The following is a 21,932-nucleotide window of genomic DNA, read 5'->3' on the forward strand; positions in this document are numbered from 1 at the left end:
TGCAAAAATCTGTATTTTATGTCCGTGTAAAGATAAGTCCTTAAAATTTCTGGCTTTCCGCATAACCTCCTCCTTCATGGCATAAAAATGAGGCTTAACAACTACATCCCTTGGGAGGCCATCTTTGCGTGGGGGTTGTAGCGCTCTATGGGCCCTATCCAGCTCCAGTCGATATTCGGAGATCCCCGGGATGAGATCTTTGATAAGGTCTCTGACCGCAGACTGTACCTCTTTCTCAGATTCCGGGAGCCCCCGTACCCTGAAGTTGTACCATCTTGATCTGTTTTCGAGATCATAAATCTTCGCAAAGGCCGTCTCGAGTTGATCCTGCATTTCTTGAATTCGCACCGTATTCTGGTTGATGCGGGCCCCAGCTTGGTCAGCTTTTTGTTCAATAAAGTCCAATCTGAGACCAAACTGCTGTATGTCAGCATAAATGGAAGATGTGATTTGAGCTGCGTTCTGGGCTAGGCTTTTTGAAAGCATATGAGCAAAAGCTTCCATCATGGAGGGGATATCAGTGGGGGTGGGGGCAGCCTCGTGTGCTTCACTGACCGACAACAGCAGGCCTGTCTGTGGATCCATCATGGGGGTAGATGGTAAGCCAGTTTGCAGGCTTACAAGGAGGGATTCGGTGGAGGCTGGTGAATGGTCCTGGGGCTGGGGGCCGTGCACAGTACCTGGAGAATCTGGGGAGAGGGGATCCTGGTCAGCTATGGAGTCCTCTGCTGTATCAGCCATGCTGCGGCTCGGATGAGCGGCGGCCATCTTGGCATAACTGATCGGTCCGCTCGTGGCCATCATCTGGGCTGTGAGGTTCCTTCTGGCGGTGCCCAAGGACATAGGAGGCTTCCCGGGGGTTTCCCCCACCCTGCGATGCTGATGAATCAAACAGGTGAGCGCTCTGTCAGCTCATGAGGAAAGGAAAAGGCTGTGGTGGAGCTTCAGATGCTGGCGGCCATCTTGGAAGCTGCCGCACATGCGCGTTCAAGGGGGCAAATTCTTATGGGGTTGGTTAAATGTTATCCAGGTCAAGCAAACCCTTTTAAACTTCTCATATGCATCACATAATCTTGGGTCCACACAGGAGTTGCTTTGGTTTCCTAGTCACCAGCTTGGCTGTTATCTGTAGTAATAGGAAAATGTCCTTCATCAAATAGGTGCAAGAGAGCAGACATTTCATCCATTCCATTGCACTGCTAAGGTGGTTCCTAGGTGAAATGTCCTTATTGACTTGTCACTCTAAGTGGATTGGAAAACTTGGATTGTCCCTAGTTTGATATACAAGGTTTCTTAATTCTAACTTCAGATCCAATACGTCTCTCATGTTTATGATCAGTACCTTACTTTTATCTTGTTTATATTTTAAAGTCTTAACAATAGAGTTGGGCTGAATACCGCCTTCTCCTCAGTTTGATTTGTAAAGTGGCACATCTGTATCATGTATAGAACCTGCTGCAGCAAACCTGACATATATAAAGGAAAATAAGACATTGAAATAGATTTTCTCTGCAAGCTTTCTGTATTTTGTAAGCAACTGCTTGGTGAGCCAGTCTGTATGATAAGCCTTTTGTAAAGAAGTCAAATATAGTACACTCAGGCCAAGAGTTTTTGACAGGCCATATTGACCCCATAAAGAATGAGGAAGGACATCTGGTTACAAAGGATGGGGAGATGGCGAAGGTATTGAATTTATTCTTCTCCTGAGTTTTCACAAGGGAATCGGGGGGCTTCAGTAACCAAAACTGCAGTGTTTATCCTCATGACACATCACAAGAAGCACCACCATGGTTAACAGAGGACAGAATTAAAATTAGACTTAGGAAACTTAACATTAATAAATCACTGGGACCAGATGGCTTGCACCAGAGGGTACTTAGGGAACTCAGTCAAGTAATTGCCAGACCATTGTTCCTAATTTTTACTGACAGTCTACTGACTGGAATGGTACAGATGATTGGAGAAAAGCCAATGTAGCACCAATACTTAAAAAGGGCCCAAAATACATCCCTGGGAATTACTGACCAGTTAGCCTAACATCAATAGTATGTAAACTCTTGGAGGGGATGATAAGGGACTATATACAAGATTTTAGTAATGATAGCGGTATCATTAGCAATAATCAGCATGGATTCATGAACAATCATTCTTGCCAAATCAATCTATTAACATTCTATGAGGAGGTGAGTTGCCATCTAGATAAATGAAGGCCTGTATCTGGATTTTGCAAAAGCATTTGACACAGTTTCCCATAAACGTTTACTGTACAAAATAAGGTCCGTTGGCATGGACCATAGGGTGAGTACATGGATTGAAAACTGTCTACAAAGGGCGAGTTCAGAGGGTGGTGATAAATGGGAAGTATTTGGAATGGTCAGGAGTGGGTAGTGAGGTCCCCCAGAGTTCTGTGCTGGGACCAATTCTATTTAATTTGTTCATAAACGGCCTGGAGGATGGGTAAACAGTTCAATCTCTGTATTTACAGATGATACTAAACTAAGCAGGGCAATAACTTCTCCGCAGGATGTGGAAACCTTGCAAAAAAGATCTGCACAAATTATTGGGGTAGGCAACTACATGGCAAATGAGGTTCAATGTAGAAAATGTACAATAGTGCATTTGGGTGGCAAAAATATGAATGCAATCTATACACTGGGTGGAGAAACTCTGGGGGAATCTAGGATGGAAAAGGACCTGGGGGTCCTAGTAGATGATAGGCTCAGCAATGGCATGCAGTGTCAAGCTGCTGCTAACAAAGCAAACAGAATATTGGCATTCATTAAAAAGTGGATCAACTCCAGAGATAAAACGATAATTGTCCCGCTGTACAAGACTCTGGTCCGGCCGCACCTAGAGTATGCTGTCCAGTTCTGGGCACCAGTCCTCAGGAAGGATGTACTGGAAATGGAGCAAGTACAAAGAAGGGCAACAAAGCTAATAAAGTGTCTGGAGGATATTAGTTATGAGAAAAGGTTGTGAGCACTGAACTTATTCTCTCTGGAGAAGAGACGCTTGAGAGTGGATATGATTTCAATATACAAATACCATACTGGTGACCCCACAATAGGGATAAAACTTTTTCGCACAAGGGAGTTTAACAAGACTTGTGGCCACTCATTAAAATTAGAAGAAAAGAGGTTTAACATTAAACTACGTAGAGGGTTCTTTACTGTAAGAGTGGCAAGGATGTGGAATTCCCTTCCACAGGCGGTGGTCTCAGCGGGGAGCATTGATATTTTCAAGAAACTATTAGATAAGCACCTGAATGACCGCAACATACAGGGATATACAATGTAATACTGACATATAATCACACACATGGGTTGGACCTGATGGACGTGTGTCTTTTTTCAACCTCACCTACTATGTAACTATGTAACTATGTAACAAGATTAACAATTTGTTTTAATAAAGTCTGGTTTCTCTTTTGCAGACTTTGGATAGAAGTAAAAGGTGCGTAAAATTTGGCCTTAGTGTGTTGGTGGAGCCTTCACACCGTAACCCTATAGAGGTACTCTTGAAAAAAGTTTTTGCTTTTGTATGTTTTGTTAAGAAAAATAATGTCCAACAATAACCTCAAAAGAGACGTTTCAAAATAAATGTACAAAACTAATTTGGAAATTGCTTTATTCTCTCGTCTCGCCATCTTCTTCCTCCTCTTCTACTCCTCGTATATACAATACATTATTACACCTTATTAGAACTTCTCCAAGATGTCTAGGCAATGGCCCAAAAAAAACTCTTCTGTATTGGCGAGCTCCATGTTCATGTAGCCATCCACAGAGACCAGGTATCCCTTGTATTCCATACCCCACTTCAGTTTCACCATTACTGGCTTCCCAGTAAGGCCATTAAGGAATGATTTTGGGTTTAGTGGCAAATTCATTCTGTCACTGAAACCACTGCCGATCTACAAACCAGTGCAAGAAAGAAAACATTTCCCAGCAGAATGCCCAGAAAATACACTGCCAAAGAGAGCAGGAAATGGTTAGAGGTACTCTTGATGAAAGCAAGAATTGGCCTTTCTGTAAAAAATTTAAATGATATGCACCTGTCAAACAGGTGTGGAAAAATTGGGCTTTGGGTGTTGGTGGTGCCTTCACAACATAACCCTATAGAGGTACTCTTGATGAAAGCAAGAATTGGCCTTGCTGTAAAAAAATTGGTCCTTAGGAGTTCATTGTGCCCATGAAACCTATACCAAAAAATTACTTCAAGATAAAATCACACCCACAAAGCAGCTTAGATAGTCTTGCAGAGATTCCAGAACCCAAAAACATTTAATCAGCTAAATCTGCATCAGAGGCTTTATAACTGCTGCTAATCCAGGACTGATTCATTTTGACAAATGTCAGCCGGTCAACGGAGTTTATGGACAGACATCTTTTTTATCTATCACAAAACCTCTGGCAGCACTGAATTTGGAAAGCACACTGGATGCAGAGCAGCCCAGCAGCTCAATTGCACACTGGGCAAGTTCTGGCCAGTGCTCTATTCTCATGACCTAGTAATCCAGTGAACCATCTACTGGAAAGCTCTCTATGTCTCTTTTGGTCGTTAGATAATTTTACACCATATGATGCAGATGCTGCCAATGGGATGTGGAAGCTGACAGCCATAGGTGCTGAGGACTAAACATTTTTTTAAATGCATTACTTAGGTGGCCCCCTTCTCCATCGCTCCTCCTTTGACCAACAGCAGCCTCAAAACTACCTTTTCCATGAGACTGTAACCTACTAGAGTCTGGAGAGGTGTTACATAAACTCCTCTTTACGATGACCTCAAAATATTTCATCCTGTGTTCCCTCTGCGAAGGCAGGATGTGTGCCGAGACTTTCCCCTTGTAACGGTGGTCAAGGAGGGTTGCCAACCAATAATGATCCTTATTCTTGATGCCACAAATTCTCAGGTCCTTTCGCAGGCTTTGAAGAATAAGGGAGCCCATGCACCGCAAGTTTGCGGAGTCATGAGAAGCAGAATCCTTGAGGGCACTGAGGATTACACTATCTGGAACTACCTCCTCCCAGCCACGTACTACTCCCAAGGTTTCAGAAGACTGAAAACCATATCTTAAGGTTTGACATATGCTAAAGCTGCCAGAATCCTCCTCCTCCTCCCTCTCCTCTTGTGTGTTCTGTGGTGTTGCAAGAATGGTGTCTGCATAAAGCGGGCCTTGTCCATAATGCCACGCAGAGTCCAGCACTAATACAAGGGATATAGTGTCCCCGATGCATGCATTGTCACGGCTCATCATCCTTGTCGCCTCTTCAAATGATGAGAGTACAGTGCATGCATCCTTTATCAGCAGCCATTGGCATGGGAGAAAAAAAGCTGAGCTCCCCTGAGCCTGTCCTTGTGCCATACTCACACATATACTCTTTGATGGCCCTCTGCTGCATTTGCCTGTTTCACCACCTGAAATGGCTGCAGACTCTTCTGGCCTGCCTTAGAGGATCTTGCAAACCTGTGTACCTGTTTAAGAAATGCTGCCACCACCAAATTGAGGACATGTGCCAGGCATGGCACATGGGTCATCTTTCCCTGTCAAGGGGTGGACAGAAGGTTAGTGCCATTATCGCACACCACTATTTCTGGCTCAAGCTTCTGTGGCGTGAACCACCTCTGAGCCTGCCCCTGCAGAGCTGAAAGAATCTCTGCTCTCCTGTCCCCTAGACAGACCAGCTGAACCACAGCATAGCATCTTTTAGCCTGACTCGCTGAAAAGCCCCTTGAACGCTTAGGGGGTATTGGGGGTTTATAGGGTAATTCAGCAGAGGAGAGCATAGAGGAAGAGGAGGAGGGGGTGGAGCTGACAGATCTTGCATTATCACCACCAGCTGTATGGAGACATGATGGCAAAGCAATCTCCAGCACTGAGCCCTTTCCTGCATTCTTCCTAGTTGCAAGCAGAGTTACCCATTGTGCAATCAACTAAATATATCATCCCTGACCATGCTTGCTGGACCACATGTCAGCAGTAAGGTGGACCTTGCTGCTGACTGCCTTGCCCAACAATGCCAAAACATTGCTTTCCATGTGATGGTACAGAGCTGGAATGGCATTACATGCAAATAAATATTGACTGGGAGCTATTGTGGTACAGCACATTCTGCAAATTCACGGAATGGGGCAAAATCCACCAGAAGGAAAGGCATGAGCTGTAAAGCCAGAAATTTGGACAAGCTGGAATTTAGATACGGGGCATGTGGGTGGCAGGGAGTGTATTTTTTGTTCCATGCAGCAACTGGGGCAGAGAAATGTTCCTGCTATACTCTACAGCTGGTGGTGTGTTGCTGGCAGACATGTTGCAAGGGCCTGTGACACCCTTTGCTATACCATTATCCCTGTCAGTGGATGCTGCTGGGAGGTCATGAGATAAAGCAGGGGTGGACATGAAAGAGGAGGTGTGAGAAGAAGTGTGTCCCTTTTCTGTGGCTTTTATGTGCTCTTGCCAATGGGCTGAGCGGTGGGAGGTTAAATGCCTTTGTAAGCATGTGGTACCCAATGGCTGGTGTATTTTTCCACGCTTGATCTGCTTGCAGCAGACATTGCAAATTGTGCTAAAAAAATCCCACACAACTGAGCTGTGGGAAATGGAGATAATCTGATGGAAAAGGGTGGCTGTTCTCTTCTGTACTCTACTCTACATGATGGCTGCCTCTGGAGGACATCCTGCCTCATTGGGGTTGTGCCTCCCCCTCACCTTCCTCCTCTGCTCCTTCCGGCACCCAGGTCATGTCAGTGACCTCATCATTATTATCCCCTCCATCCTCATCATCACTGAAGTCAAACTGATAATGCACTGTGGCTGGGGAAACATGACTGCCAATTTGTTGTTAATCAGTGTCTCCCCCTCTCTCTAGGCTCATGTTCCTACCTTCCTCAACCTCAGAACCAACATCATCATCAAGGAGCAAGTGGCTGATGTTGTGTTCAAATAACTCTTCCATGCATGATGCTGGAGCTATAGCAGAAGTAGAACAATAGGCAAAATAAGCCGCTCTGGCAGCTGCGGTGGACTGCAAGCTAATCTCAACTTGGGTGATAGAGGATGAGGAGGATGAGGATGGTTTAGTAAGCAAGGACACCACTTCCTCTGTGAATAGTACTGGCAACATCACTAAACAGAGAAAAAAATGCCCTGCCTGAGGACAGACCACATCCACCTTTGCCTGTGGACACAGACGCTGCTGGCCCCGTCATAGTGACTTCATAAAATTAGGACCCTAGAATGCACTGTGCAGCTCGCAGTGCATTGTGGAGCACTCAGCGGTTGAACATCCCGCAGAGGGCCCCGCAAATTCTGGTGTTCGCTAAACGGGTGAACAGACGGTGTTCGGGCCAAACTTTTGCTTGGCTCAAACTATTCGTTCAACTCTATTTAGCAAGTGATGATTTCAGAGACACTAGACTTTAGGAATTCCTGCGGGTGTGAATTTTGAGTGCAATGTTCCCCTCCTTGCTTATTCATTCTTCAGGTTTTTTAATATAATTAATATTTTTTCATTTACATTTATGTTTAACTATTTGATAATATATTTATTTGTTTGCAGTATTTCTGAATTGGCTTTAGGAGCTCTTTTATGATTAATGACTGCAGTTGTTTAGATTCTTTGTTCATTCCTTTTGTGTATCTTTATTTGCATTTTTTTTCCATTATTGCTGATGTGTGTTTCATTGCATGAAGTTTCCTTTGCTCTAATTAACCTAATTGCTTAATCTGGTATTGGAATTGAACTCTCTATATATGTGGATTGTAGGGTTAATTTGAGCTTCTATAGTAAGCCTCAGTACAGTGAGAAACAAGTTAGCTGGTTCTCTTCATTCCCCTGCTGTCTGCTTGTTGTTTTTACTTGGGAACTTTTGTAATAAAGGTAGTTTCAGCAGTGTGACTGTCTGGAATTCTTTTCTCATTAGTACATCGGCTGCAAGCTGGGCCAATACCTGATTGTGCTACTGTGGCATATAGTAAGATGACTGACCTGGAGCATTGTGTTTCTTTTTAGACTTTGAAAGGAGTTGTAAGTGCAACATGTAGTTTAGTGCATATTTCTATGTAGCATTTTTATTGGTGATGCTTGTGGAGTTGCAGTCTCTCTGTGGACATTTAAGAACACTGTAGTAAAACTTTACATGATTTCCTTATTATATTTTCAGTCTGAAGAGCTTTTTTAAGGCTTCTGTTAAATTTTACAATATCCTCATTTGCTTTAGGTCAATAAATTAACCCAATTGCACAATATTTCTCTCTGTCGGTAAGGATTTAAACACAAATGAAACAAATTGTGGTCCACTGTCAGACACTATTTCCTTTGGGTTGACTTTCCTCATGGCCAGATTTAGGGGGGTGTTGGGGTGGGCTATGCCCCCCAGATTTTAATTGTGCCTCCCAAAGCCAATCACCCCCCCCCCACCACCACCACCATCACAAATGCTCTGCCTACAGCTTCACTTTCCCTCTCCTTGCAGCTTTGTAAATGTACAATTAAATGTACTGCCTGTCTGCAGCGATGATCGGATCAGCGGAGGGGCCAGCAGGTCAGGGGTCGCTGCCTGTACCCCTCCCCTGTTGTCTAATTAGCTTAAATTGTCCCTCTGGATTTTAAATATCTCCTGAGGCAGCCAGTGTTGGTGGGTGGGGCTGGGGGTGTGTCTGCCTCATTTACTCCTCCCACAGACTCCTTTACGCTGGCTGATTCCGAAGTTGGAGAAAGGGGAGGAGTGGACACAGCAAGCGGGGGAGTCTTCATCTGCAGCCATGTGGTAAGTGACTGAGGACACTGTCACAATCACTATCACACTGTCTCTGTCAGCCCTAACTTACCACTATACTACCCTAACCTGCCACTATACTGCCATAATCTGCCACTGTACTGCCATAACCTGCAACTATACTACCCAATTCTGCTACTATGCTACACTAAGCTGCCACTATACTACCTTAATCTGACAGTATACCACCATAATCTGACACTATACAATCTTACTCTGACACTATACTACTCTAATCTGACACTATACCACCCTACTCTGACACTATACTGTAACTCTAATCTGCCACTATACTGCCATAATCTGATAAATTACTGCCCTAGTCTGACACTATACTACTGTAATCAGACACTATACTGTCCTTGCCTGACACTATACTGATCTCAGCTATGCTTTGTGTGGGGAGGAGGACATCTGCTGTCTGTGCCCAGGCTGTGTACAGTGCAGGGATGGGAGAAGGAGCTCTGCTGAGTATCCTGCCAGCAGTGACCCCTGTCCTTTTCCCTTCCAAAAGTGACCCTTGCCCTCTGTCCTGAAAGCAGTGACCTCTGTCCTCCACCCTGCTGACCCCTGTGCTTCACCCTGCTGACCCCTGTTCACTACCCTACAAACTAATGGCCTCTGTACATTGCCCTACAAACTGTTGACCCTATCCTTTGTCCTATCCCTGGCATCTGTCCATAACCACAATGAGATCCATGAATATAGATGACAATACAGTCATCAACTAAGGACAGTTCATATCTAATGCTTTGGTAAAGTCATAGAACAGGGCTCAATTTATTTTCTGAGTTTGACCATTTGCCTTGTAGAATGTCCCATTATTGTTCTTGGAATGATCATTAAAGACAAACTTGTTTAAACTTTGATGGCATAACTGTATTTACATCAGTAAACAACTTCAATATCCACTGTTTACTTATGTTTTGTGAAGAAGGCAGATGAGGATTCTCTTATTTCTACACCAGATTCACTGCTGTAAATGACAGTTCCTGATTCCCACAGTAGACTGTAAACAAAGAGGTTTGAGGTGACATCATTGGCCAAATATGGACTTTGTTCACATTCTGCTGTGGGGACCAGGAGCTGTCATTTGCAGCAAATGAGTGATGGGACTGGACATGTCAACTGCTTTTTTTTCTTTTGACGAGTTTGCAGGCATTGCTTATCATGACTGACAAGGATCTGAATCACTGGACATTATTATTATTATTATTATTATTATACAGGATTTATATAGCGCCGACAGTTTACGCAGCGCTTTACAACATTAGGGCAGACAGTACAAGTACAATACAATTCAATACAGGAGGAATCAGAGGGCCCTGGACATTGTGACTAATGATATACATTGTGGGACATTTTTATTTTTTAATAAAGGACTTTGTGTCAAAGTTTTGTGTTTTTATTTACTATTTACATTTTTTTTGTGAATACATAGGGGTACTGTGTACTCCTTGCTCATTTGAATGGTGGGCAGTAACTGGGTGCACCCTTATTGTTAAAGATAAGTTCCATTTTCTGACAACCCCTCCACCCACAGGCCCACACAACCACCTGGCCAGAGTTGTAGGTAAGAGAGGCCTTTGTCTTCATCAACATGGGAAAAGGATGCTTTGCTAGCGAGCCACCCTGACACGGTACCTTTCCAATGTTGAGGCCATGTGGCCTGGTATGGTTCAGGAAGGATGCACACTTGTCCATTCCCCATTCCTTCATGCTTGGATAAAGGCCAGATATGAAGTTAGGAGTCAAATCTCTGTACAAGCAAAATGTAGTCTGAACATATGTTCAGACCAAGCCAGCAGCTTATCCTCACAAGACATGGGTTAACATGTGAACAGTTTGATCAGCTGGACAAAAAAGTGTGCTTAACAGACCAGAAAATACAGAGTGGTTTGAAAAGTTTCTGGCATACTTGCCAAATGCAACGATGGGGCCAAAAACATCCTGGGCAACTTCCTTAAAAATGTCTTAAAAATGTCTACCTGGGTCATTAGATAAAAGGGTGAAACTCCCTGATCTGACTTTCTGTCAAGGTTGTTCCAGGTCAGAGGTTCAGAAAGTACACTAATTAACTAAGACACTGATCTAGCATAACAGCCAAGGACCTATGGTAGCCCTCTATCTCTCTTATGACATGTCTTCTCTATCCCGTCCAGTAAATTTTTTTATGCTATTTTTTGGAGCCCTCATTTATAGAAAGGATTTAAAGAACGATCTATGTTTTCATAACAATAACTTGCATTTGTCCTAAATATTTGAATGTGTTATAGCTTGCCTGTCTACGGTATGAACAAATAAAATCATAGTCATTTTCTGTGGTATATAATAACACCGCATACAAATGTCCTTTGAGGTCCAACAACATTTCTTGGCTCTCCTTCAGGCCATGCAGAATTCTTTTACAGCACCTGTTCTCATTCTATTGCTAACTACTGCTAGCTTATATTGTTTGAGAAAAATGTGCCAATATGTTTATTGCTCTAAAACACAACTATGGGTTCCTCTGAGGACACTAACAATGTAAAAGACCACTCTAAAAGAAGTTGATCTAGTTTATAGACATAAACAGCGCAATAATTCAAGATTGGGTATAATATTGGGTATAATAATATATGTTGTATTTTACAGTTTATATTTTAGTCAGCTTCTTTTTTTTTCAAATTAATTGTTTTTAATTCTACATCAACTACACAGTATTGCACAATCTTGGAGCAGGGGCATTTTTTGGAAGCAGTGGGCCTGTGTGTATAGCTATAAGTTGGGCCCCTGGGCTGCCAAAGATAAAATGTGGCACAAAAATTGGCACGTTTTTCTAATTGCACTAAATGTTGGGTATGACTTAAAGAGATGTAGTTATAGAGTCAGAACTGACTTGCATATTAAAGAATGAAACAGTGCTCAATAGGGAATGTACAGCACAGTATCTTTGGAGGTACATTGGAAGGTCCCAACATGAGACGTTGGGGCACCTGTTCAGGGATGAGTAGTAGGTGACTTACTTACTACTGACCCCTGAACTCTGCATCTATTACCACTGACTTATGAACTCTGTGTCACTTACTACTGACCCCTGAATAAATTCTGACCTTTGAACCCTGAATTGTTTACTACTGACCTCTGAACTCTGCATCGCTTACTACTGAACCCTGAACATTGCATCATTTACTACTGACCTCTAAACTCTGCATCATTTACTACTAACCTGTGACTCATTACTGACCTTTAAACTCTGAATCACTTACTACTGACCTCTGTGTCACTTACTACTGACCTTCTTGGAGGTAATTCTTGTTGGAACTGTATCTGTTTTATATATACAATCCATGTAAATAAATATAAACAGAATTCAATCCCTCCTTATTAATTGAAACAGACTTGGCAGTCTCGACCTATGTATATTATAATAAGGAAGGTAGTCTACTATAAATATGCTGTAGTCACTCATTCCAAAAAGCTTTTTTTGACAATGGTCCATATATATGAGAAAAAATGTATCATGTTTTAGTGGCTGAAAGGCATGCAGATGTCAAAAACACCAAGGTGTAACTATGGACAAAGTTCAAATATGCTGCAGATTTTATTTTTTCTAAATATCCCTTGTAACGTTGTTTTTACCTGTTGATTCTGCCAGTAGATCTGCTACTTTTTCACTTTATTTAACATGCTGACAATGCTGTTTGCTCTGCAGTGAAATTTTGCAGCATGATTGAAAGGGTAGCCCATCCCACTGTATCTGAGGCTACATACTGTACACACTCCCAGCTGTTGCATCTCTTAGTGAAGGTAATAGTTTATTTGGACCAGCTTGGCCCAAACAAACTATTTAAAATACAATAAAAGCTGGAGATCAGCTTTAAATTTGAGAATTCCTTTCCTGACTTAAAGTACTAAAGTGAGCTATATAAGAAGAAAGGATAAGCGTTAAAAGAACAGCTATCTTTAAACTTAGACTAGCCATACAATAGTAGAATTTAGTTCTAAATTTTCTGTTTTAAGAACATTCATTCAATCTTCTAATCATTAGTGGGTCAAATTGACATTTGTTTTTAACCAAGTGATGAGAAAATTCAAAGGCGCAGGATGGAAACATTTTCTCAAACAAATTAATTTTTAGTAGTGTATGTAGTACAGTAAAGTCCATTTTGTCCTGAATCAAATGTTAAATGCAAACAAAATGTTACAGTACTTTTGACTGTCATTTGTCCAGTTGTTGAATGTACTGAGAATTTTCATATGAATGCTTGTACAAATGTTCGCACAAACCTTTGTTTTAATAGCTACTAGTTTATGGCCAGCTTTAGTATTATGTTATAATCGTTTTTTTTGATGTTTAAGCAAAACAAAACAAATAAACCAACAAGCTCACAATTACAACGTATATAAGAATGTTTAGTTATAATTTCAATACTATACTGAGGTGCTTGTAAAGGATACATACTGTACGTACATATGCAGATTATAATAAGTACAGTAAACATTGTGAACTCAGGTGGCAGGGGAGGGGTAGGAATGGGAATTGGTTAGGGTGGGTAAGCGTAGGGAAGGAACAGTCATTACCAGTATTTACAACATAATTGGTGAGCAGGTAACAATTCAAGTTCCAGTTATCATAATTATTTTGCTTTAGGTTATGTTATCATACTAAAACCGTACAGTTAGGATTTTGGAACCATACAGCCCACGTTTTAGTAACTTGAGGAGGGAAGAGGACCTTAGAGCGAACCACCTTTCCATCTCACATTGGTAGTTGAGATCCAAGATCATATTTGAGAATGAGGGGATTTGATCAGATTTCCGGTGACTAGTAATATTGATTTTTGCTGCATATAGTAAGTATATAATAACCGTTCTGGAGTTGGTAGGGAATTGTTCTACACCCAGGTGAAGTAATGCTAATTTGGGATCTGGTCAAATTACTTTACCCGAGATCTCTGAGATTAATGTGAAGATTTTATTCCAGAAACATTTAATCGTTTTATATGACCATAGGATGTGAATTAAGGAGCCTGTTTCACCGCAGGATCTCCAGCAGTGTGGTGAGTGAGTATGGTATATTTTAGAAAGTTTAGTAAGGCTTAGATACCATTGGAGGAGAATTTTCAAGTATGCTTCCCAGTGATTGGCGCAGTGGGATGTTTTAAATTATATAAAGGCTTTTTGCCAAGTTGATTCTGGGATTGTCTGTTCTAGGGTTATTTCCCATTTAGACAGGGAGGGGGTTTTGATCGGAAGTGTTTTATGGGCAAAGTGGGAATAGAACTGGGATATCTCTTTCCCTAGGTATTTGTTTGAAGAATTGGTAGGGTAGTAATGGAAGATTGGTCTCAGGAGACATTTTATGGTGTTGTAAACAGTGATGTATTCTTAGATATGTAAAGTAATCGTAAGGGAGAAGATTAAACTTGGCTTGGAGGTAAGGGAATGATGCTAGTTTGTTGTTTATATAGAGGTCTCGTTTAAGTCGTATTCCTTTGTTTTTCCATGAGATTATATTTAAGCCTTGTGTCATACCATGTAATATGTCAATGGTTAGTGGTACCAGTCTGTGTTTTTGAGTTTTATAAGAAAGAAGGTTGGACCAGGCTTCAAGAGACGCCTTAATACATGGGTGATGTATGTTGGGAAGATCTGAGAATTAGGGTGTCATGAGGTGATAGAGGTTTAAATAAAAAAGGTTCCATCGTGGACCAAATTTTTTCTTTAGTGGGGTGCCACCAGAAGTAAAGTTAGTCTTTTTTTAATTTAAATATTTTTTTATTGTTTCTCAGATAGCAAAAAGTAATTACAACATCGTAATACATTATATAATATTTTGCAATATTTAAAACATTTATTACTTTACCATCCCATCCCCTCCCTCCCCACCCATCCCTACCTCCCCTCCCCCACACCACGCAATTATTAAATATATATTTACTCCTATTTATTACAAAGCCTCAGAGGGGAAAAGAATAAAGCTCCTCTAGGGGCAAATGGCCATATCGAGGAAGACAAAAAAAAAAAATCCGAGGTCCTATGCAAAAGAGGAGTATGAACAGGGGGACAGTGGGGAGCTAGTTAGTCTACAAGGGTAGCTTAGTGGTAATAGCGGATATGGGGGAAGACTTACACCTTCACTGGCTGAGGGGTGTAGTAGTAAATGGGTGACACATCTGGGTCTTTTGGACTCCCGTATATATTGGTTGAATATTTTTGAATATTATGAAGAAATTTGGAAGATAAAGGAATAGGGAGGGTTCTAAATAGATAAAGCAGTTTGGGTAAAATTAACATTTTCAGGACTGCAATCCGGCCTAGTTTAGATAAACCAGCTGATCTATAGGATAATAGGTCTTTATGCAATAGGTCTTTATGTAGAAGAGGTTCATAGTTGTATTTAAAAAGTTGGGTAGTGGTGGGGGTTAGGTTGATTCTTAGGTACGGTATTAAGTGATCGGTCCATTTAAAGGTAAAGGACTTGGTGAGGGTTCGCTGAGTCTGTAGAGGTATATGGAGGTTTAAAATCAGTGATTTGGTTTCATTTAGTTTAAAGTAGGAGACTTCAGCATATTGGGTTAAGGTTGATCGAATGATGGGGAGAGATTGGGTAGGGTTGGTGACCATTAAGATGATGTAATCTGCGAACAAACACATTTTATGGTCAGTGTCCCCAAATGGGATGCCTGAGATTAAGGGATTTTCTCTAATTTTTGTATCTAGTGGTTCTATAAGGAGCGCAAAGATAATGAAGGAAAGCAGGCATCCTTGTCTCGTACCGTTGGTGATGTCAAAAGGTTTTGATAATGTACCATCAGATAGTACCCTTGCCAAGGGAGAGGAATAAAGGGAAAGAGAGTCCCCTTTTCCGTGGGGAAGAAATGGATTCTGGAGTAGGAAAGGTGTGAGGGGAAGAAGTAAGAGTAGTCTGGAGTGGTTGGAGTAGTTGGAGTGTAAAAGGGAGTTGAGAGTCTGATAGGTGGGTCTTTTATTTGATGAGGTGTCAAGATCAGCATTGCTAATGATGTTAAAATCACCTCCAATGATTAGACGACCGCATTTGTAGGTCACTATTTGCACAAAGAGTTTTTTACAGAAGCGTAATTGTTTGGTGTTTGGACCATAAACGTTGACCAGAGTGTATCGGGTCTGATTGATATCACAAACAAGGATGTGGAAACGACCATGTGGGTCTGAAGTTTTTGAGTTTTTGACAAATTGTACTGAATCGTGGATGGCTGTCAGGACTCCATTTGTCTTCTTAATGTTTGATGCCATGTAGATATTGGAGAATTGTTTCAGATGGAATTGAGGAGTTTTTGATACAGCGAAGTGTGTTTCTTGGACAAAGAAAAAGTCCGCTTTAAGTAAACGGGTTTACCTGATGAGTGAAGATCATTTTTGCGGAGAGTTGAGGCCCCTCACTTTAAGGGAAGCAAATTTAAGTGTCATGATGGGATAAGTGGTGAGCTTTATAAAGGTAGTCTGGTGGGTGCTTGGCTTTGTTTGGGTAGCAGAGAGGGGTTTCAGTGGGAAGGGTTTAGTTCAGATCTTGTAGTGGTGTCTTGTATGGTTGAGATGTATGAAAGGTATTTCCAAGGATGTCGGATAGCACTTTGAAGCAGTAATGACTGGAGGGATGACAATAAAAAGGGATGTAAACTGAAAAAACAAAGGGTATTAGATAAGAAATGCTTGCAAATAAAGCATGTAGCAAACATGGCTACTAACATATTAGGGGAATTTGTTAGCCATATTAACAACAGATCAATATGGGGGAAAAATATATTGGATTTGTAGTACTACTAGTAGGCCGAAATTCTCCAGCTAATGAGTAGAATCGGTACGGATTGGTAGGGTCCATGCTTAGGAGTGAAGGGCGGTGTTCATGTCCATTCTGTCTCCATTTGATGGGGCTAGTGTGAGTTCGGAGGGTGAAGTTCATCAGGAAAAATGCGCCACTCTTTAAGTAGGTCAAGGCCTGTTTCCAGGGTTCTGATTGCAAATGATTTATCCTGTCGCTTAACAGTGAGCTTGGTCAGAGACTAGCGTTTTCCTGTAGAGTAAGGTTGCTTTTGATAAGTGGGCGTATAGGTTGACGCCTGCGTGTGAAGATGGGAGGGGCTGCGCGTGTCTTGACGCGGACATGATTTTTTCTTTTATGTGGTAGAAGTGTAACCTAGCTAGCACATCTCTGGGTACTGAGGCAGGAAGGAAGTCCGGTTTAGGAATTCTGTGTGCCCTGTCGAAGGCTAGTTCTAGGTCGGAGAATGAGGGAATGAAGTGTTTCATCAGCTGTTGAATATATGGGATTAGTGCTTCAGGAGTAATCGGTTCAGTAATCGATCCCTTCATAAACCCTGTTTGATCTGGGTGAATCAATTTAACTATATGGTCTTGTAACCTAAGGGCCAGAATTTTAGCCGGGAACTTAGGGTCAGAGTTGAGGAGGGAGATGGGTCTATAGCTGGCACAGCACCGAGGCTTCTTTCCTGATTTCGGGAGAACCGTCACATAAGCCAACAGTGCCTCTGGAGGCAATGAGTTAGACACAGAGACAGAATTAAGGTATTTGCACAGAGGAGCCAACAGGACTGAGAAAAACTTTTTATAATACATATTTGTGAAACCATCTGGTCCCGGGCAGTGGCAAAGCCGCAATCGCTCCTCCCAACTCTTCAATAGAAATAAAAAAAATCCAAAATGCAGCGCTTAGGTGAAACAAATATATAAAGATGTGTAATAGTCCATGGCAGATCAATATAGGATAGAGATGACGTGGAGCCTCCACCAAACTTCAATGTGCAAAGGAAAAGCACACCACACCCACGTGCTATCAATCTGCTTACCAGAAAGATATGAAAACAAACAATGTAATCATATGATGCAAGAGGTTAATAGTGGATCCGAATGGCACACTCCATACTTGACAGGCAGGTCATAGAAATATCCAGGTCATTAGTATCAAAAAGACATCAGGACTCACACAAGGAGATGGATAAATTGTGCGATCACCAGCAGGATATAACCCAGTAAGGAAAAAAGCAACATTAGTGAAGCCCATAAAGGTAAAACACACGTATTTATTGTAGTCTACTTACAGGTAAAAAGGAACATCATCACATATAGAGAATAATCTGTGGCTCACAGCGTACTTGCATCGGCCAGCCTAGCCTTGCAAATCATCTTTAGATTTAAGTGTTGCTGTTTTCCCATTCCGTGTTGCTATAACCTTAAAGGGATATCCCCAACGATATTTAACCTCAACTACTTGTAAAACTTCCAACAAGGGTTTAATCATTCTTCGTTGCATAAGAGTTCTATGTGATAAATCTGGAAATAGAGCAATTTGTGCACCTTCAAAATCAACCGTAGGTTTATTGCAGACTGCTTTCATGATGGCTTCTTTTACTGGATATCTATGTAATTTACAGATGACATCTCTTGGTCTTTCTGCATTTTAGGGGGTAGGAGTAAGGGCACAATGGACTCCATCTATTTCAATCTTATCCGGGGCGGATGGCCCCAAAATTGACTGGAACAAGCTGATCACCTTTGGAAGCAAGATGCTGTTTCATTTCAGGCAGGCACCTTATACGTATATTGTGCCTACAAAGGGTTAACATACTGCACCTGCCCTGTAGAGGCTATCTCTGGATTCATCACAAGTCCTTTGCTGATTTTTGCAGATTCACAGCTGGGCTTTGTAGTACCAAAGGTTTCACCTTCCAAGGGTTCAGCCATCCCTCCTGGGATTCCCTCCTCCTCTTCCTGAGGGTTCAGATCCGGATTTTCGTAAATTTGAAAATTATTAATTTCGTAAGTTCGTAAATTCAAAAATCCAAAAATAAGAAAGAAAATCTAAAAATTCTAAAGAACGAAAAGCCGAAAATTCTAAAGAATAACTAACTTGCTAACTAATAATAACTAACTATTAAATTATAGGTATTGGAATTTTCTTTCAAATTTGGCTGATAGTGAACTTAACGAATGCAAATTTATCTGAAGTTACAAATTATCCGAAATAACGAATGCCGCATCAACAAATGGAATGGAACAAATTAATAATAAATAATAATAATAAAACGTTTTTATTATTATTGTTATTTATTATAATTAATTCATTACATTCCATTCGTTTAGATATGGCTTTTGTTATTTCCAATAATTCGTAACTTTGAATAAATGTGTATTTGTTACGTTCACTAACAGCCAAATTTAAAAGGAAATTCCAATACCTATAATTTAATACAAAATAGGATGGAAATACCACCAACCCGCACAGATGGAGCAATAATATATAAAATTGTATAAGAGCAGCACGTTATGTAAAAATTAAATGGAATAATAATTAACAAGTTAATTAGAACCGTGCTCTACTAAAAAGTGAAAGTGCAAAATTGGTCAATTTCTTGACACACAAACTAATAAAATACTGATAAACAGTGAAAGTGAAAAATTTGTCAATTTCTTGACACACAAACTAATAAAATACTGATATTAAATGCATTCACAACAAAAGACCAATCGTGAAAACACCACCGTAAGTGTTTCGTGATGAGTATACAAAAGACACAAAATAAAAAGCGTTCAACAACAAACAAAATCTGAAAAACTTCTGGATGCAATCCTCCTATTCAGCGATCATCATAGGGGTTAAACTTCCACCACCATCACTGGTTTGTGTGTCAAGAAATTGACCAATTTTGCACTTTCACATTTTAGTAGAGCGCGGTTCTAATTAACTTGTTAATTATTATTCCACCTATAATTTAATAGTTCGTTATTATTTCAGATTTTTGGGTTTTCAGATTTTCAAATTTCCGAATTTATGAATTTGCGAATTTATGAACTTTCGAATTTACGAAATTTCGAATATTCGAATTTATGAATATTCGGAAAAATGGATTTTCATTCATATGGATGTTTCCGAATTTGTCTAAATTCATTAAACGAATCTGGAACAAAACGAATTGCAGATGTCTACTCACTGTATTCACTGAAGAAAGAGGAAAGGAAAGGGTTGGTAAATATGACATATTTCCCAACCCTCACCCCTATCCTGAAATGATCCCCCTGTGTGCAGGGAGAGGAAAAGAAGCCGCTGCTGCGGGGAGCATAGGGGGATCAGGGCTGCTGGAGGGGAGGGGGGAGAGTTGGATCCTGGACAGGGAAAATGATCATAGCTGATCCCATAGGGGGGTTGGTTTTGGAGATAACCTCTACAGATGATAGATAATGAATAATAAATATTCAGATTGACTGACATCTGTGAACCACTTTGGGTGTCAAAAGAAAGTTAATGACACCCCAGATTGATTCGCAGATCACGAACTGTGAAATGGTACAGGAATCGGATTGCATGGGTGTGAACACACATTTGGTGTGAATGCGATGTGATTTCAGCCAAACATTTCGTATGGTTGAATCTGCATTGCACAGGCATCACATGTGATCTGCACAGATCTTAGGGAGCTCGGGCCCGGTACAGGAGGACCGGTAGTACCCCCTTATCAGCGGCCTCTGATCTGGCCTCTCTTTTGCTAGACAGGATTGTGCTGTGTGGCAAAGCTGCACAAATCCTTTGGCAGGCAAAACAAGTCTATGTATGTGTATTTTGCTATTTGTCTAAATTAACTAGAAACTACATACCTTGCATACATTTTTTTTCTCAAATTTGGTGTTCTTTGAAAGTTATTCTTACAAAAAGCTGTAGTTTCTTAGCTACCAATAAATTATATTACATATGTGACATAATGACAGGTACAAAATATTATCCTGGTGCATGTAACTGTAATTTATGTGAAAGTCTATTGTTGATAGTTGCAATGATATAAATAAATCCTGAATAGAAAGAATCAGACATTATCATACAATAAATCATGGGTTCAGCTTGATTTCCATATAAATATCTTTATCATTTAAAGAGATACAATCAATATATAACATTGTTGGAGGATTGAGAAAACTCCCCAGACTGCAGTTTATTAGAATTTTATGAATCATTAAAAAATAATGCAATCATAGACTTCCTTCTTTAATATTCTGTTTAAAATGTTAACTTGAATTGTATTTTTCAACACACCAACATTGGTTGACACCCTTAAAAATATGAAAACATATTATTTGGTAAAAGTAATTATTTACTAAATATATTTTTCTGCACATAAATCTGTATTCTCTTAAAATGCTGAATAAAGACTACACAAGTAAAAAACTATATAAAAGCACCAGAAAAGTTTCACCGATCTAGAACAGTTTATTAATTGTGAGATTCTTAGGAAAGGCCAACATGTTTTGAAGGTACAAATGAGCCCCGATTAATCAGGGTTACAAATAGAATAAATAGATAAAAATTACCAAAAATAAAAATGTTCTAAATCGATATTGTAAATATTATGATGGAATAAAATAAAAAAAAAATACATATCAGTTACATAATGTAGTCAAATTCTTAGATAGGTAGCTAGATAATTAGCTTAATGAGAAAGTGTTTATTTCTAAAAATGTATTGTCCAATCTCTTTAGGTAAAAAAATAAATTTAATATACAGAAAAGAAAACAGTATAGCAGCACTGGCATTTTTGGGCTCTGATCTCACCTCACCTACCACTACTGCGCGTGGAAAGATTATGTTCTAATCTGGATGAGAATCCACCAATGCTGGATTCAAGAAGGTTTTATAGATATATATTTACTCCTCACTATAGATGGTATAAAATCTTTTTGACTGTTTCCACAAAAACAAATGAGGCACCTATGCAGGAAAAGTTCCAGTATGCATAACTATGGCCCTATGTAGCTTCTCTTATATCTAATACAACAATTTCTACGAGTTCATGCTAGCTTTGAGGGCAAATGTCGAATGAATCCTCACTCTCCAGGACTTGTCTCTCTTATACAAACATCTTTATGCTCCTCTAAAACAAATACATGATTATGCGATCCACTGGGAAGAGGAATTAAGCATAACCATTTCAGAGAAAGACTGGAAGGACATTTGGTCCTTCACAGACAAGAGCTCTTTCAACATTCTAGCTTTAGAGAACTCTACTAAAGTTCTATTTCATTGGTATTTAACTCCTGCCCAGATCTATAAATATGGTCTTAATTGTTCATCTTTTTGTTTCCATGGGTGTGGACAAGAAGAAACTATGGGGTATATTTACTAAAACTGG

At 40.4% G+C, this 21,932-nt stretch overlaps 1 protein-coding gene and 1 pseudogene across 3 annotated transcripts in view; one reads left to right on the forward strand and one right to left on the reverse strand.

Annotated features, from left to right (window-relative positions):
* The window catches only part of NKAIN2 (sodium/potassium transporting ATPase interacting 2), a 1,596,052-nt gene that overhangs the window by 1,061,418 nt on the left and 512,702 nt on the right, over nt 1-21,932 (forward strand). The window lies entirely within an intron of this gene.
* On the reverse strand, nt 3,627-3,886 carry LOC141141526 (small nuclear ribonucleoprotein F pseudogene; annotated as a pseudogene).

This window comes from Aquarana catesbeiana, linkage group LG04 (genome assembly GCF_042186555.1).
Source record: "Aquarana catesbeiana isolate 2022-GZ linkage group LG04, ASM4218655v1, whole genome shotgun sequence".
In the NCBI taxonomy this organism is placed as follows: domain Eukaryota; kingdom Metazoa; phylum Chordata; class Amphibia; order Anura; family Ranidae; genus Aquarana; species Aquarana catesbeiana.